This window comes from Rhineura floridana, chromosome 9, assembly GCF_030035675.1.
Source record: "Rhineura floridana isolate rRhiFlo1 chromosome 9, rRhiFlo1.hap2, whole genome shotgun sequence".
NCBI lineage: Eukaryota > Metazoa > Chordata > Lepidosauria > Squamata > Rhineuridae > Rhineura > Rhineura floridana.
The window spans coordinates 16,199,468-16,219,310 of NC_084488.1; positions in this window are offsets into that span (position 1 = coordinate 16,199,468).

Consider the following 19,843-nt stretch of genomic DNA (forward strand, 5'->3'; position numbering starts at 1 on the left):
GGTGCTGTTTGTTGGAGACAAGGGAAGGCTGGGAGATATAGACCTGGTGCTTAACGGGGTACGATTGCCCTTGAAAGACCAGGTCCGTAGCCTGGGGGTCATTCTTGACTCCCAGCTGTCTATGGAGGCTCAAGTTTCAGCTGTGAGCCAAGCAGCTCTGTATCAACTCCATCTGATACGGAGGCTACGCCCCTACCTTCCCAATCATCTGCTCTCACCGGTGGTACATGCCCTGATCACCACTCGCCTAGACTACTGTAATGTGCTCTACGTGGGGTTACCCTTGAAAACAGTTCGGAAATTACAGCTGGTACAGAATGCAGCGGCGCGTCTGATTGCAGGCAGCCGCCGTAGAGATCACATCACTCCTGTGTTGAAGGAGTTGCATTGGTTACCGGTTGTGTACCGAACCCAATTCAAGGTGTTGGTTTTAACCTTTAAAACCCTATACGGTTGTGGCCCAGCTTATCTAAAGCAGCGCCTCCAGCATCGACAGGGATGCCGCTCAACAAGATTGACCTCAGAGGGCCTTCTCTGGATCCCACCAGTCAAAATAGCTAGGCTGGTGAGGACTCGAGAGAGGGCCTTCTCAATAGTGGCCCCCACCCTCTGGAACTCTCTCCCAGGTGATATACGCCATGCCCCTTCTATAATGAGCTTCCGCAGGACCCTGAAGACTTGGCTTTTTAGGCGGGCGTTTGAGATGGGCAAGTTTTTTACTGTTTTTAAATTTTAATTGTTTTATATACTGTTTTATCTTGTACATCGCCCAGAGTGGCTGGACAACCAGCCAGATGGGCGACTAACAAATTTAATAATAAAATAAAAATAAAATAAATTGGTTTTAGCTCCTCTGATTTCCATTATACTTTATTGTTAGGGTCTTTTTTGTACTTGGGTCTTATGCCTCTTTGGATTTTTAAACTTCATTGTGGATTCTTATTGTGTTATTGTTATATCTTTAATTAATTGTGTATTACACCAAAGAACTCGTTTTATGAGGCATCTACAACAAACACAACTAATAATAAAATAGCATGTTAATGTTTTATAATCAGTATGAATCATACAATAAAGTGTGTGTGTGTGTACACAGGCCTAAATCTAACAGCTTCCCCCATTGACTTGAATGGGCTTAAGCAAGATTGACTGTGCTGTGTGTTTATCTGTGATCATCTGTCCAGACATGAGTATGTTTCCGTTACAGTTATTCTATAGCAAGTACCACCAGTTTCACTATTAGGACAATGACTGTATGTTTACTGGCTTCAAAAACCACTGTAGGACTGGCTGTTGCAGAATATATATGAAAAGCAGGCAGAGTTTAACCTTCGGCAACATGCAATAGTGGGACTGCTGTAATTCACACAGTACTTGTTTGTGTGCAAATAGGAGAGTTGCAAGTACCCAAGGGTGTCCCTATTTGTGAAATATTGGAAGGTGTGTGCATTTGTGGCTGGTGACCTGCATTTGGTTCAGTGGGTTACATGTTGTGAGGCCTGTCGTAAAGCCTGTACTCTCACAGTAGTACACTTCTGAGACATATTATTTATTTATTTATTTATTTGATCTATATCCCACCCTTCCTTCCGGCAGGAACTGAGGGTGGCATATAGAAACAAGACTTGCAATCTAAGATTGAGAAGGGCCCTAGCTTAGTGGTACACCTATGTTCAGCATGCAGAAAGTTCAATCCCTGGGTTCACTAGGTAGGGTAGCTTCTGTCAGTCCGTGTAGACCAGTGATTCTCAAACTTTTTTGTTTCGCGGCGCACTGTGAAACATATACAAATTTTCTGGCGCGCTTTGTGTACAAAATTAAAAATATATTAATATATTTTAAACTATGAATAAAAATAAATTATAGAAAACTATTACTTACCCTATACAAATGGGTTTCTTCTCATTTTTAAACTATACTTTCATAATATTTGAGGCACACCTAGCCACCTCTTAGGGCGCACCAGTGTGCCTGGGTGCACTGTTTGAGAATCACTGGTGTAGACAATACTGAGTTAGACAGACCAATGGTCTTGGTATATGGCAACTTCCTGTGTTCTTAAGATTGGGCTTCTGTTTCATTTGTTCTCCATTTTGTGAGGGGAAAAGGGGTATAAACAAGTTTCATAAATGAAATCACTAAAAGGGACAAGCTGTGCAGATTGGCTTGAAGCTGATCGTGGCTGTATGCCCATGAACTGAAGAGAAAAGGAGAAAGAATGCTGGCTCGGCCAGCTTGCAACTACATCCAGACAGGGCTCTAAAGCCTCAGGCAGCTATTCTTATTCTTCTGACAGAGAGAAAGGTAGAGGTTCTTAAAGGAATGTTTTGAAAGGGGCATGATTTTATAAGTGTTCTCAAGTGGCTGATTTGACTGCAAGAAAGGTTGCCCAACAGTTCATCTGTTATAATGCAAACTTCCTCTTTTACAAGTGCCATAGCTTTGCTTTCATACAGCCCACTTCAAAATATCTAAGATTCTGATCAGCAATATCCTGACTCTTCACATTTAAAATAAATTATAGTTGAGCTTGAAGACTCAAAGGCCAAATTCCATAATTCTGATTAAAAAAATTAAATTTATTATCTACCTAACATTTCTCCTGGATTTCAGTTGCTTTCCTTAGATAAATGGTTCTGGCTTTCAAGGTTGCCCCTCACCAATCTGCTGTGCAGTATGTACATTCCTCCTGGATATATGGAGTAATGGACTTGCACTCAAACTGGGCATTAGAAGCTGTGATATGAGTCATTGGGATCCATAGCCCATCAGCATTGCACAGATGAAAACAATGGCATTTTTGCATATTTGTGACGTCCCTTTTCTCAACTCCTGCATCCTTTCCTCCCTATGAAATGATTCCATTTATTTGCTGCCATTAGAATGATGCTCCTAATTCAGATGATTAACTTCCACATACCTGTGGTGGAGCAGAAACCAGAATAACTTTTCTGCGTGTAAGTGTTGCTCACAACCAATGATTTTAAAAAGGCTTCTTCCTAGCACTAGTGATAGGGCCAGGCTTTGGGGCATAGCCCAGACAGCAGCAGATAATGGGTGGCATCATTGGGGCTGACACCACTTACCACTCTTCCTTCTTTTAAAATATTTTACAATATGAAGTGGCCAGCTGAGTGTGCTGCAAAAAGTAAAGTGGCAACCAGACCTTCCTCCCACCTCAACGTCTAGCCCTGAGGCAAAATGGGGCCCAAAGAGGGAAATGTTTATCCTGGGCAGGTACCCGATAAGAACATAAGCAGAGCCTGCTGTATTAGGCCAATGGCCCATCTAGTCCAGCATCTTGTTCTCAGAGTGACCAACCAGTTGTCCATAAGAAGCCCACAATCAGACTAAATACAAAGTGCATTGGCCCTCCTGCGGTTTCCAACAACTGTTATTTGGAAGCATACTGCCTCCAGCTGTGGACTATGAAGATAACAGGATCTGTGATTCATAAATAGGATCAGTAGGAATATATAGTGAAAGGCTTTATATAGTGAAAGGCTTTAATGATAGATCTATAGTTTCTGAAATGCATTTTGCTGATAATTATTATTATGTTTATTTAGACTGTTAAGTTCTGCCGACTCTGTATTCATCAGTTGTGACTGACAGCAGATTTAAAACATTACTAGATGATCATAAAGATCCTCCGTGGTGCAGAATGGTAAGCGGCAGTAACGCAGCCGAAGCTCTGCTCACGGCCGGAGTTCAATTCAACGGAAGGAGGAAGTTGAATCTCCGGTAAAAGGGGTTGAGGTCAACTCAGCCTTCCATCCATCCGTGGTCGGTAAAATGAGTACCCGGCACATGCTGGAGGGTAAAGAAAGGCCGGGGAAGGAACTGGCAATCCCACCCCATATATACGGTCTGCCTAGTAAACGTCGCAAGACGTCACCCTAAGAGTTGGAAATGACTCGCACTATAAGTGTGGGGACACCTTTACCTTTAGATAATCATAACTGCAAAGGGTTGGATCCAGATTTTGTCACGCATAGAGCATTCCCATTGAAACCAATGGATCTACTCTGATTAGATCTGGGTTCAGTCCATTACCTGCAGGATCTAGACATCGTTCCTCAAATTCATGCTTATGTTCCCCAGGGATGATGAGAGTTGCAGCCTAGCAACATCTGGGGGCCCATGGAGTTCCCCCCCTTTGTACTATACTTACACTGGCTAGGTTGTGAGAGGAGAATTAAAGTGTGTGTTATAAACAGTTGGTCTTGGGCTGCGAATAAATAACCAAAATGATGAGACATGGTGAATTTTGATTGGTTAATGGTCAAGTCATCTGGAGTCACTGTCCTCTTCATCAGTATAAGGCAAGATAAGCCAAGAGATACTGAAAACAACCACAGATACAAATCCCACCAATGGTTTTGAAGAAAATGTAGGAAAAATGCCTTACTTCTTTCAGCTTTAAGTCAAAGATGGAAAAACAACCACTCTAAAGAAGCAACAAATGATCAAATATATTCCATTAAATGATACTGGGATATATTGATTAGAATGAATTTCTCTTGTAGCTGTACTAAAGATTTACAGCTTTGTGAGTGGGGTTAAATTATTAGTTTTTGAGAAGTGAAAGAAATCAGATCAGTTAAAGCTATGTAACTTATAACATTTGGCTTTAAAATGATTCACACACACAGTACAGTGTGTATATATTTTATTCTACACAAATGCACCCAGAGTTTTTAATCTTATACTATGCGTGGTTATGTTAATGCTGTCTTTATTTGTAACACTAGCCAATGTTTCTTTTCTTTTTCCTGGCAAGGTTTCTATGTCTTAATGAAGTCATTTTCAGTTTATTTGGTTTACAGATCATAAGTATCACATACAGGGTTATCAAGGAAACCATAGCAGAAATAAAAAAGACAGTATGCATGCACACAAATTGTGTCTGTTAAAATGGGAGTATAACAAAATCCATGAGCAATCAAAAATAGTTAAAAATGCAGACAATTTTTACTCAGGATTAGTCTTCTTCCCTTCTAGGAGAAAGGGTGGGATATAAATTTAATAAATAAACAAACAAATAAATAGTGACCTAGTTTTGATGGCTACAGCAACGAACTTGGCTATCTTTTCTGCAATTTTAGGATTGATATTTACCATTAAAACTGAGACACAGAATTCATTTGAGTTCCCCAAGTGTGCAAAAAGTACTGGGGAGATAAAATCAGATCTCATATCCATCACTATTAAATATATATATATATAGTATAGGAGAACATGGGGTAACATCTCAATGCTTTCACAAAGCAAACTCTCAAGTGCCAAAGCAGCCCAGTAACTGCTTAGGGTAAGGCATTGAACCTAGCCATTGAAAATACTCTTCTGTATCTAGGACTATTTAACAGTGGTAAGCAAACTCCATTTGCCAGAGCAAATGAATTTTGCACATTAAGATCTAGAAGTCTCTGTTTAATCCAGCCAGTTGCTTTTTCTAACCCAAGTGACAGAAGATGGGTTAGTGAAGAGCCAATGGTGTCCCAAGATGTGACTCTAATATAGTCCTACTACTTGAAGCAAGCATTTGTTCTCTAGAGACAATCATGTAGATCCAGCCAGTGGGCTGGATCTTTATCTCCACACACACAAACATGGGTGAAGATCGACACACGGATTGGGCAGCTCACCTGTTAATTACCTGACATCATAATGACTTTGAGAGGTCTGTTTTCCCCTCCGTGGTTTGAAATAAACTACACAAACAAAAAAATGTGTGCAGCACTTTCCAAGCACTGACAATCAGTGATCTGGGGTGAGCTGTGCTGGCTTGGGAAACACTGAACACAAGGCTTGCAAAACCCCTTGTGCTGCGCTTCTCAAGCACCAACAATGGCACTCGGTAAGCGCTACATAAGGGGCTTTGCAGGCAGTGCCAATCAAATTATTAATGTTATCTGCAAAACTCCTTTCCTCCAAACCCCATTTTTAGTTGCTCCACACCTGGCATCATATATGACTTCACGTGTAGGATAGGTGGATATGGCTTGGCCAAAATGGCCTTGTGGACCAAATGTGGTGGCCTGGCAGGCCTAATTCAGCCCAAGGGCCAGAAGCTCCCAACCTCTGGGTCACTGGCTTCACCTATATTGATCCTATATTTATTTTGGCTATCTATCACTGGCTTTGCTTGGTAATTATGCTAGCTAAAATTCCAGGCTAAAATTCATTAACAACAAAGTTCACATGATTGGCTATGACTTTACTATTTGCAAGACTAACAGAAATTTAAAGGCTGAAGCGTATTAATTTCATTCTGCACTAATGTATCCATATCAGGAAAAGCATCACCTGCTACATTCCTGCCTCTTTTTCAAACGTTAAGAGGCATAGGAACCTTTCCAGAAAAAAAGTTGGCAGTGTTGTTCATAAGCAAGAGCACATTATTAATCTGATATTATGCACTGCTAAATTAAAACAGGAAAGAACAATGTAAGGCAAAACTATAAAACTGGAGGATTTGAAGGGATCTGAGAGAGAAATGCAGCATCTGCCTGCAGGAAATGACTTTCAAGTAAGTAGAAGAATTTTTCAATTGCCAGTCTGTAAATCAGATTTTGCCATTAAAAATGTGATCTATGCAGCATAATTTGTCTTTTATCCCCCATTTCTCCAAACCATGTTCTTCATTTTCATTGTTATACAAATGAAGCAATGTCCCTGCAGGCACAGGCTTTTAATTTCTAATTGTCTCTTTCTTGTTCTAACATTCTCATTTTATTACTATGACTGGGCAATTCTCAGTAATGGGGAAAGGGAAGGAACTTTAATTTTAATTTTTATTTTTTTAAAAAACAACAACAACTTTTAACTCCGCAAACAGTTAGAAGAGCTAAAAGGAATATCTCAAAAAAGTTTTTGTTTTAACTGTTCCTGGTGTGAATTTAGGGGTGATGATTTACATGAGTGGGGTGGAATGGCCACTTGAAAAATGGAAATGGACTGCCTTCAAGTCGATCACGACTTATGGGTACCCTATGAACAGGGTTTTCATGGTAAGTGGTATTCAGAGGGGTTTGCCATTGCCTCCCTCTGAGGCTAGTCCCCGCAGTTGGCACATCCCCCCAAAACAGGAGAGATACAGATTTGGAGACAAATGGAACAAAGGGAGATACAGATTTGCATAATATTTGCTTATGATAACTTAAATGCATAAACTCTCTTTCCTTTTCCAAATATGTGTTATCTCCATACAGGCTGCTACTGATCATTCAACCACCAGATCTGTGTGGATCAGTCAAGCTCGAAATCCATTATATTGATTGTTCTGCAATGTTATCAATGGTAAGAAAAATTGTGTGGCAGAAAGGTTTGATCTGGTCTTATTTTTCTAGTGCAACCTCACAGGAGTTAGATGCCATCTATTAATTTCAGGTGGTATTTTTAATCTTATAAGAAAGCAAAACAATTTCACAAACAGAATTTAAAAAAAATGCAGTGTATCACGCTAGGATATAATCTACTTCTGCACAAAAAAACATTTCCTCTCATGTTAAGGGAACCTGTGTACTTTAATAACTTATTAACAAAATGAGATTAGAATACATTTCAGTCTTTATCAGAAGAGCAACATGCACTTAAGCTATCAAAGCATAATTCAATTTTTTTTCCTGCTAACTTCTGTTTTTGGAATTGCTTTGTCATAATGTACACTCTGCATATCTTTATAGATCTTGATAGCTTCTGTCCCAATGCCTGGATAATTAAAATGGAAATGGACTTCCTTCAAGTCGATTCTGACTTATGGTGACCCTATGAATAGGGTTCTCATGGTAAGCAGTATTCAGAGGTGGTTTACCATTGCCTCCCTCTGAGGCTGAGAGGCAGTGACTGGCCCAAGGTCACTCAGGGAGCTCGTACTCAAATGGTTATGATAATACTTTCCTCTGATAAAGTCCACATTTGGGTGGTAAGGATGAGTGGTTTCACTCCAGTGGTTTCACTCAACATTCAAACATACCCAATCTTTATGGGCTGGTGCACACACACATTTTCAATGCTTGATAACTTCAAGTTCACAAGTTTAGGTGTGAATGTTTATATGTGAATGAGTCATTGCAGATCTAACACTGCAGATAGAACATTCATAACACCACATGTGTACATTTCTGGGTGTTATATATTTTATCCTTCTAGGGCTATGTGCAGCCCCCCCATCTGCCCGATAGCTCTGTTCTGGAGGGCATCAGGCCAACCTGCCCTGAGTTTACGTGGGGACCACCCCCCAACCTTGGATGCAGTCCCAAATAAGTTTGGGGGTGGGACTAATGTTTAATCATGGGTTTAAAACCCTAATTAAACATAGCTGGGAGAGGGATGGGGAAAGGAGACCTTGTGTCTCCTTCCCCACTCCCAACCGAGATGGGGGTCAATTTTGCAGGCTCCCCCCCCCCAGGATCAATGCCTCAGTGGAGGGATTGATCAGGGGGGAAGCATCACAGTAACCTGCAGAATCAACCCCTCCAGTTGAGCAGAAGAGTTGTTCCTGCACGGGTGATGCTAAGCAAGTGACCTTGCTTTAGGAAAGCCACTTGCAGAGTATCACTCACACCTTGCAGAATTTCCCCCTCCACTCAACAGCTGTTCAGAGGCGGAGTGATCCTGCATGGGTGATGCTAAGTGACTTTCCTTTAGGGACGTCAGTTGCAGAGCATCACCCACACCCTGCAGAATTGCTGGGGGATCAATCCTGGGGGCAGGGCAGGGAAGCGTCAGGCAGGCAGGGAGCTGAGCCTACTATCTCCCAGAAGACAGAGCCAGGAAACTGAGGTAGGTTTTGGTCTTTTCATGCAGTTTTCATGCCCTGCCTGGTTCTCCTTCTTATCTAATGCCCCATACCCTGACAGCCATGGATTTTTCTGGGTCATCCAATCCAACCCATAGCACTCTGTGGGTGTCTGAACCCAACTCATCCAATGTGTTAATATCTCTGCATGGGCCCAATTTGGCTCAGGCCATGGCTGAATGCAGTGCACAGCCCTAATTGCTAGTATCAAGTGATGGCTTGCATCTGCGCATGAGCCATTGGACCTCTAACGCTGGATATTAGTTTCATAATAAATATGTCATGCCATCTCAAATGAAATCCTTTCAGGCTAATTTACAGGTGGATGCTTATCAATGGATGGCTGCAGTGTCAAGTTATGACTTGTATGTGTGAATAAGTTATTACAGATCATAGAACTTTCACACTACAGAGTATTGAGTCCATCATAATATTTTTCAGAAGGAATAGTTCAAACATTCAGGTAAAAGACACTGAGCATTGAGTGATAGATATAGTTATGCAGTAGCACAGAGGGCACCAAGTCAGAGCTGTGACTGATAAATGAATTGTTTGAACCCAGGCAATAGGGATCCCTAAGATCCTAAACAGCTGCTGTTTTCCTGTCCTCTTTAGGGCACATTTCCTGCTTCTGCCTTATTTTCTAGTAGTCCTTGGAAACTCTGTAGTTTGCCCTTCGTTTTACCTAGCAAGCAGGTGGGTGTGTCTGAAATCAGGTACTCCTTAGAAGTTATTTTCTGCAACTATTTGTTTATTTATTAAATTTATATCCTGACCTTCCTCTCAGAAGGAGCCCAGGACGGCAAACTACTACTACACAAGAAGTGTGGGTGAATCTTACAGAATCCTCAACCTTCAAATGACATATGCAAAATATGAAAACTTTGCAAAGAGGCTTCAGCATATCTCCTGTCATATAGGAGCTGACGTCCAGGCTCTCAAGAATTCACTGTATAATTAACATATAGTGCAAGGTATACTGTACATACCTACTTCAGAATTAAGTCTCTTTGTGTTTAATGGGGCTTACTCCCAGTTAAGTGTGTACAGGATGACAGCCTAGGATTTTGTTTAGGATTGGCAATGGGGAAAACAGGATTCTTGTGCCTTTAACAGCTGTATCTTCACAATCAGGACCAGCAGAACGTAGCTGACTTCTCATGGTAATAATGAGGTTGTCTGGCAAGGGGCGGGGGAGAGAGAGAAGCAGCCATTAATTTATTTCTTACAGTGAGTTGTGTAACTTTTTTTTCTGTTCATGTTGTGAGCCGCCTTGTGCATAAATTGTTATGGAAAGGCGGCATACAAATAAACAATGATGATGATGATGATGACTATAATCTCTCTAATTTGTGTTATGCCATGCACCAATTTTGTGTTATGCCATGCCCCTGGCAACCATTTTGTGACTAGCACCTCAGCACTATTTCAACAATTAGGATGTGCCCCCTGGTCCAAAAAGGTTGATGACTTTTGCAGTAACAGATGGTGTGGTGGGGCAGTGGCATTTTCCTGACCTCCTGATAGCTGAGTCGCTGCTGCTTACTAGGGGAGAGGGGCAAGGTAGCAGGGATGTTGATGTACTGCAAATGCACTGGTGGAGCCAATCCAGAAACCCTGCTGATGCATTTGCACCCTGCCAACCTTTCCACCTCCTCTCCCCTGTCCCTCTCCCTCCCGGTAAGGAACAGTGACTCAGCTGTTGGGAGATCAGGTGAGTGCTGCCGCTCCACCACGTCATCTGCTACTGGGCATGCATGAACGTACCTTGTGGCCTGAAGAACTACTCACTTTGCAGCCCATTTAATTGTCATTTTTACCACCTGCATCTTGTGATCACATTTGAAAGTTTACTGCTCAGGCACTTATGCCTAAAATGAGTGCTAGTGTTATGCTCACATGAATCCTAGGTATATAAATTCCTAGGAGAAAGATGCTTCCCCTGACACCCCCAAATAGAAAGGCACTTACAATCAGACAGCATAATTCTCTTTTCTTATGTTGCAAATGAAAAAAAGAGAGTCTTAAGTGCTATTATGGAATTGAAAAGTCAGTTTGGCATATTGGAATCAGAAGGGAATGCAATGTACCGAGCTTAAAGTATTTTCAGCTAGCAGTCTTTTTTCAATTTGGTGCTGATGCTGTCAGGCTACTGTGCTTCCCCACAAAAATGAGAATTTAACAGTAGCACGCGTACACCACACACATGGAAATGGTCTGAGTATTTAGTAGTAGGTAAAATCATATGAAATGGAGACATATTTTCCATTCCTTTGAAACTTTAATTTAATTTAAATATTTAAATAATTACACCAGGCCCAAAGCAAAACAGCTCCCCCAAATTCACCATCCATTTGTAGATGGCAAATTTGTAAGGCCCATTTCAGTAACCTGTTTTCGTGGGCCCTGGGATGGGGGGGGAGCATGATGGTGAAGGCCAGAGGTCCTCTCCTCCATCAATGGCTCCCAAGTCAATGTTACAGAATTGTTAAGAAAGTCTCTCTCTCCCCCCGCCCTAGTACTGCTTTCCAAAATGTTTCTCTGCACTGACAAGTTAACCATTAATAAGAGACTTGCCAAAGGATCTTAATGGTGCCAGTGGCAGAGGTGTGGGCTGACTGCTGTCTCTCCTGAATGCAAATGCTTTGAGGGCCCATCTGTAAGATCTTGCTGTACAGTTACTGTGATTACGTTGCAAAACAAACAAACCACAATTATTTTCTTCACTTGGGAGATTTACAAATACATATTTTAACTCATTGAGGTTTAAATCAGACATCATGCCAACCATGTTTTTCTACTTGTAATACCGACCATGTGTTCCATATCTGTAATACAGAACACAAGCTTCTTTACAAGGGACTTAGGTCTCTGGCTTGAGTGTTATCAGTTTGCCCACTCCCAAATATCCCTTGTGTTCCTTGGGCTGCACATATACAATGAGTTCTAGACTATTACAAAGATTCCCTGCATAGTCGATATGCTCTGTCCTTGAGGAGCTTCTTGCCATCTCCTTCCCACTTCAATTTCCCTCAAGTTCCTGATTAGTAGACCTTCATTGTTGTTTGACTCAGGTTACCCTTAGGGACACCCCCCTTCATTTCCTATCTGTGCTTTCAGAGACAACAAATCTTTTCACAAGCAAGGCAATCCTTCTTGAACGCCGTTGTCTGTACTAGTTTTGTTCTTGTATCATTCAGGTTTGTTTTTGTAAAAAAAGCAAGATGTCTGCAGTTGGGAGGTGTCTTTCACATGGCAAACAGCAGTGTTTATGCCAGCTTCAAATCAGTGAAAGACGGTTTTCGTGGTTGTGGAGGACTTGCTGTCCTAAGCAAATGTCCTTGAACAATGTGTGGTTCACCATAAGACACAGGCAAGGAACCTGTGGCCCTTCAGATGCCATTGGATGCCACCTCCAGTGACCAGTAGTTACGGGAGAAAGTAAAGTAAAATGCAGAACCCACCACACTGTGCTCGTGTTCTGCTTGTGGACTTCCTGTAGGCATTTGAGTGACCACTGTGTGAACAGAATGCTGGTCTAGATGGGCCTTCAATCTGTTCCAATAGGCTCCTTCTTATGTTTCACATTTAGCATTATCGTAGTGTGACCTTTAGTGTTGAGACCTCTGCTTCTGAACTTCGCTGAGCCCTACACTGAGATGACCTCATCTGATTTTTTTGTGGTTGCTAATGAGGCCTGTAATAATGGGTGATAAACTATGTAGGGCCTGTTTATGAGCATCCCTTTTACTTGTGGAGAAGGGGTGTCTAATGACCACTCTGCTTGATCCATGAAAAACTGCAGATCACTGGTGAGTGTTTTGTTGAGCAGTCCTGGATCTATTAATGCAAACCTCTATGGCAGCCTTTCCCAACCAGTGTGCCTCCAGATGTTGTTGGACCACAACTCCCATCAGCCTCAGCCAGCATTGCCAATGGTCAGGAAAGATGGGAGTTGTGGTCCAACAACATCTGGAGGCACACTGGTTGGGCAAGGCTGCTCTGTGGCCATCTGTGTCCAGGCTTAAGTTCCACAGCAGAATCAGGTGATGGGTTTGGCTTCCACTATGGATAGGCCTGCTTCAACAGGGGGCTGATCTTCATTGGTACAATTCTTGTCATCTTCCTCATTTGCTGTTAACATATTATCATAACCAAGTCCAAGCGGTGGTGGGCACAGACTATGAAAAGTTAAAGCACCAATGATGACATTGCGCACGTCTGGAAACCAAAACTATGGGAGTAAATTATAATGAAGAATTGAAATTACACACCAGAAACAGACAGCATGCATGCCTTATACAAGTATTGCCTATGAAGGTCAGAAGATCCAAACTGGGTCCCGGGTTGAATAGTCAGGAAAATCAAATTGCATACATGCATATGTCCTTGTGGTTATTGTTACATGGAATGGCAAGCTAGATACTACGTATAATGTGGCAGGAAAAATAATCTTGCGAACAAGTGGGGTTTTTTTTTGTCAAACTTGGCTGAGGACAGAGAAATAGCGTTTGTATGGCCTGCAGAGGGGTAGAATTTCCTAGATTCTGATCGATGAAGTCTTTGCCTCCTTGACTGTCCTTCTGATAAATCACTGAAGAATGTTAAATATGAATTAAGGCTTTGTCAATTACTTTCACTGATCAGTGACTCAAAGCTTGTAGTCTTAAGTCCATACAACTCAGCATTTTACATTTGGAGAAGCAGGAAGTCTCCCTGTAATAATCAAATGAACCAGCAAATTACTATGTCTAATTAGAGACATTAGGGGATATAATAAGCTCTAAGCAATCGTATGTTTGCAAAACTGAGAAAATAATTGCTTGCCATGGTTTATTCAAGAAAAAAGCCCCATAAATATACTTCAACCAATCTGCAGGAGTTTGAATAATTTCTCAATTTTTCATAAAGTTATGTGTCTTTTTAAAATGTAATAGACTTTAATACATACCATGCCAGTTCAGTTTTTTAGTATGTGTGACTATGCATGTGAGGATTGTTTTATGAGTGAACATGATGCTAAGAATGACCAGATTTCTTTAATAATGAACAAGTGAGACTGGACCTGAAGTTTACGACAAATGCACCCTTTCTGGGAAAGGTGCTCAAGAGGGATGTTTATACTCAACTCTGAAATCAGTGTATTTATTATACAGCCACAAGAGTGGATGTATACTATAGCCAGCATGGATTTTTCACATTCTGCAAAGTTAAATTGAAAATACCCCTCATGCCATTCTCATTCCCATTAGCTCATTTCAAAACAAAATCTTACAAATAGTCCTGAACTCAGAAATGCTTGCTTAACAACCCTCTTAAGTTTTCATGGCGATACACTCATAATTTGTTGAAATTAATTAAAAATCAGCCATGTTCACAGAGTACTGTTATCCTATTACGATTATAGTTAGCAAATGTATGATTTTTAACCAGTTTTATATGATGGTTGATATTGTGTACTGGTCTATGACCGCAAGAATAAATTCAATTCAATTCAATTCAAGTTATCCTATTACTAATCTTTCCCCATACTCTGACCTTCATCTTCTGCAGTTTAAAAGTTTAAAAAATGCCTGGCTGATTTTTAATTCATTTAAGAAATCTAACATTGGAGTCAATGATAAGGGTGGGTATGCTCAGTAAGAACCAACTGTCAAGTGTTCTAAAAGCCAAGCTCACAGTTGTTTGGCTTGGCTAATCAGGGGGCCACACCCACACCAGACATTTATTCCCCTTTAAATAGTCATGGATTCCCCCAAAGAACCCTAGGAAGTGTAGTTTGTGAACGGTGCTGTTGTTAGGAGACTCCTATTCCTCTGACAGAGCTCCAGTGGCCAGAGTGGTTTAACAGTCACCCTCTCTGATTGAAGGTCTGTGAATGGAACAGGGCATCTCCTAGCAACTCTCAGCAAACTTCACAAATGATACTTCCCAGGATTCTTTGGGGAAACCCATAACTGTTTAAAGTGGAATAAATGTCTGGTGCGGATGTGGCCAGTGACAGCTTTGGTTTAAATTTGGGAGGGAGGCTACATGTGTCTGCTGTAGAAGAAAAGGGTGGGGGAAGCACTGAAAAATAATGATACTGTTCACAATGTTTTCCTTTTGGAAAGGAAAAGGGCTTTCTCTCTGCCCAGTGCCCACCCACTAAATCTCCTCCCCCAGATCAGTTCACCTATCCTAAGCATGATTGCACAGGAGTAAATCCCACTGAAATTAAAGAGTATGCAAATGATAAAATCTACCCTACCATCCTCCTCCCAACTATCCCTTTCCTCTATCCCCTCCCCCTTCCTTCCCCCCTCATGGCCCCTTACATCTCCTCTTCTAATTTCTTCCTTCCCCTCCCCTCTTCTCCTCCCTTCCTCCTCCAATCCTAAAGTCAGTTTCACATATCCTAGGCTGCTTTCACACATAGAGCTGATTGCCTTAGTTTAGCGGATTAAAAAGGTAGTGGTTCTGTCCCAATTTCTAAAATCCCTTTCACACTGCAGTACCTATTGCATTTAGGAACAGCAGTTTCTTCAGCTGATATACTGGGCATTTCGCACAACTGTCTTTCACATGGCTACAATGAACATCATGTGTTTGTCCCTCACTCATTATACACATGGACATTGTAGGTCCCCACTGTGTACGAGGTCTAAGATCTCATCCTGTCACCATGCAACCCCTCTCCCTTTAGCATCTGACGTAATTTTTTTTTGAGTTGTATACACACGGGTATGTGTGGGAAATGGTGCTGCTACTGAGCCTATGTGGGAATATGGGTACAGTTTTCGTCAGGCAAAAAAAAAAAGTGCATACCTAAAGGCCGGGAATGCATTGCATGCTGGGATGCCTGTCTCCTGAGCAGCTGCAGCTAGTGAAAAACTCCCAATATTTTCTGGATTCCCAGCCTTGCAAACAAATTATTTCTGGTATCATTTATCATAAAAATTAGAGCTAAACTTGCACTATATTCCACTAGAATTCTGGAGCTAGCTTGTATGTCGTGTGAAAGATCAAATATAACCCACAAATTAACAAGCAAGAAATCATTAGAATAACGGGATAAAGTGCAGTGTGAAAGCAGCCCTAAGCATTATTGCACTGGAGCAATAAGCATTATTGCAATAAGCATTATTGCACTGGAGTAAATCCCATTGAACTCAATAAGCATGCAAATGATCAGACCTGCCTTTCTCCTCCCTCTCCCCTCCCCTCCTCCTCTCCTCTCCTCCCCCTTCATCCTCTTTTCTCTCCTTTTCCCTCTCCTCTCCCCTCCTTCCTCTCCTCCTCCTCTTCCTTCTTCTTCCTCCCCTACCTACTCCAGCCCTCTCTCCCTTCCTTTCTCCTCCTCCTCCTCCTCCCCCATGGTCAGTTTCACCTATCCTAAGCATGATTGCATGGGAGTATATCCCATTGAACTCAATAAGCATGCAAATGATCAAACCTGCCCTCCTCCTCCCCTCCCACCTGCTCCCCTCCCCCTCCCCCTCCCTCCTTTCCCCCTCCCTCCTTTTCCCCCATGGTCAGTTTCACCTATTCTAAGCATGATTGCAGGTGAGCAATTTGAACTCAATAAGTATGCAAATGATTAATCCACTCTCAGGAAACTTGCATCGGATCTCATTTCTTATCTCCCAGATTAAAAAAACAGAGAAATTCACTAACAGGCAAAAAAAACAACAACCTTTGAGGTTTAAGAACGTATCTATAGCCAACAGATATTTCTATCAAACTTTAAAAAGCAGGGAAATTGGGCAGCTATGTAAATGCACCAACCTGACCTCCTCTCTGAGATATTGCACTGCCCTACAGTTTGATAGAAATATCTGTTGGCTATAGGTACATTCTTAAACTGCAAGGGGTTTTTGCCTATTTGTGAATATTTTTCTTCTTTTATGTTAGATAATTTTGGAAAATGCAAAGATGTGTACACTTGGTTATTCTGCAGTTTCAGTCATAACTTTGTTCATATATTTGAAAAAATATTATTATTAAACAACAGGGCAGTGGACACCACTCCATGTACTCTTGAAAGAAATTGATTACATAGACCAATTCCAGTCTGGCTTAAGGTCTGGTTATGAAACTGAATTTGGCATTGGTTACTCCGATAAATGACCTTTTTGGGGAGTGTGACTCTTGTTCTTGTTTGATTTCTTGGTGGCTTTTGATACCATTGAGCATGATATCGTACTACACCAGTTTTGTGGGATAGGAGTGAGTGACACCGTGTTGCAATGGTTCCACTCCTGCCTATAGGACCAGTTGTAGTGAGTGTCGTTTGGTGACACCTTAGTCCCTGACAGTTATGCTGTGGTGTGCAGTGATGGGGAAAAATATTAGAATCCATTTTAGTTTTAGAGTTTAGCTTTAGACCAAGCTAGAAGCCATTTTCCCTCAAGCAGACCAGCCACGTAGACAGTGAGCAACTTAAAACAGAATGTATTGCAATTAAGCCAGATGGGAGGAAAATGTTGAAATGATCAAAAGGATATTTGTCTGTAATGAAGTCAGATAAAGCGAAAGTTTGAAGTGACCGACAGAATACATCTGTTGGGAGTCAGGTAAAGAAGGAAGTTGAAACGGTCAGCCAGATAGTTGAAACAGTCAACCAGATAGTTGAAATGGTCAACATGATACATCTATTTGGGGGAAAAACCAACCAGTTGCTGATTTGGCATTGTTTGAAACTGCTGAGCCCACCTTGACATATTCTGCAATGCTTAAATGAATCCTGTGTACTTGACTCTATAAATATCAGCACCCTGCTCTATAGAGAGCAGAGACAGATCCATTTTTTTTCCTTTGCACCATTTTTGTGTAAGGTCCTTTTCTCTTGCTGCAGCAAAAATAAACTCATTAAACCCAGTTCTGAAGTAGTCTGAAATTTTTCTACCACAGCAGCCATTAGGAGATTTGGGGTATAGTGTTGTCAGTAGGCTGATGACTCAGAACTCTGTTTCTCTGTTACATCTGACTCAGGTGAGGCCATGCAAATTCTGAACCAGTGCCTGGATGTAGTCGTGGGCTAGATGAGGGCCAATAAGCTGAGGCTGTATCCTGACAAGTCAGAGGCCCTGTTTGCCTGTTCTAGATGGGGTTACTTCACTTTGAGGGAGCAAGTGAGTTGCCTGGAGGTGCTCCTCAGTCCAGCATTGTCACTGGAGCAGTGGCTAGGAGCACATTTTACCATCTTTGGTTGGTGTGCCTGCTATATAACAATTCCTGGACAAGAATAGTCTAGTAGCAGTGACCCATACATTTGGAACTTCAAGACTGTATTACTTTGGGACCAGCCTTGAAGATGCAAGTGCAGAATGCCACAGGTAGATTCTTCAGAGAAGCCATCTACTGCAAGCATAAAAGAACTGTATTGGCTACAGTTTGCTATCAGGGCAGGTGTTATTTTTTTGGGGGGAGGATGACGTATAAATTCCTAAATTACTTTGGTTCAGGTTATGTAGGGGACACCTGGTATAGACCTACCTGATCACAGAGGTTTGCAAATGAGGCCCTCCCAGTTATACCAGAGCTTGTAGATGTCCATCTTGCAGTGACCAGGGAAAGTACCTTTTCTGTTCTGGCACCAACCCTGTCCAACCACCTGTCCTTGGAAATTAGACAAGCACTGATGATGATGTCTTCCTGGCACTTGTTGAAGCCTTACTCATTTATTCTGACCTTTGGAGTTTGACTTGCTGCCTTTATGGGTGTTGCTGTATTAATTTGTTGCTGTTTATTGTATTGATTTTAATGAAATTGTATTTTAGTTGGCTACAAGCCCCCTTAATATTTTTTTGAATGATAAGCAGTATGTAAACGGTTTGAAATACACATAAATAATTAATGGTCATCTCGTTATTGATGGTTAAAGAGATATTTATAAAAGTTTCAGTCGTAGGTCATCATACAAAGCCCAGATCAATGCAAAGTAAGTATAACAGATATCATGGAACAGTGCCAATTAAAAGACAGAAAGCATAAAAGAATGAATAATTAGTCATCTTTACTCTGGAGGAAGTTAAAATGTAGGGAGCAAAAATGGGGAGTTACTTTTTGCAGAAGCTTTTTAAAAAAACTTTTATTACAATTTAAAAGTAATTACAACAAAAACAACCTACAATGAGGTATGAAAACACTTCAGTCTGATAAACACAATACACAAAAATCAATTCTATGGGAATTTTATGTTCACAGTAAGGTGAGGCAATATCTAGGGGGAGTACAAACACAAGTATATATCATGGATTCTTCCAAATAAAACCATATTTCATTAGGAGGTAAGGAGACACCACATGGCTATCCATATGAAGGGTCGCCAAATTGCAGCAAAATCCTCAGGTACTGCTTCCCCCCCAATTAATTTAAGTTATTGAGTTAATTTTTCCATTGTTAGCATATGCAGAGACTTTTTAAACCATACATCCATTGTGTAATATGAAGCATCCTTCCATCCCTGAGCTATTGTTAACCAGGTTGCTACCAGTAAAAAAATAGCTAATGGTGTGTATATAATATCAGGATTTTCATCACAAAACATAGATTGTAAACATAATATTGGGTCTAAGTCAATCCAGCCTTGCTCCTTGAAACCTCACAGCTAGTTGATTTTCTGACATAGAAGTCCCTTGAAGAAAAAAATCCCACATCCTAACCAACCTGTGCTCCCCCAAGACAGAATATAACCCATCTCTGTCCTAGGAGAACAGTTGGGGATGGTAAGTCAATGGAAAAAATGCCAATGGACAGGGAAGAAGTTTATTTGACCATCTATACTAATCTGCAAATGTGCACCTAGTAAAAGGGTTAGGCAATTTTTTCCACTGTTGTCTCTTAGATCTTAATAATGGGAGTGCCATGAATGGAATGGAAGAGTTTTCCATGCTTTCTATAGCAACCTGCACCTTGCCCTGATCGTTTATCATCATGGGCAAAAGGTGAAGAATTTGAAAAGCATGAAGGTACAGTTGGCAACCAAGGGAAGCCCCAGCTGCCCAAATCTGATTTGGTGTAAAGGAGGTTATATGGAAGTCTAGACCTCAGTAAAAC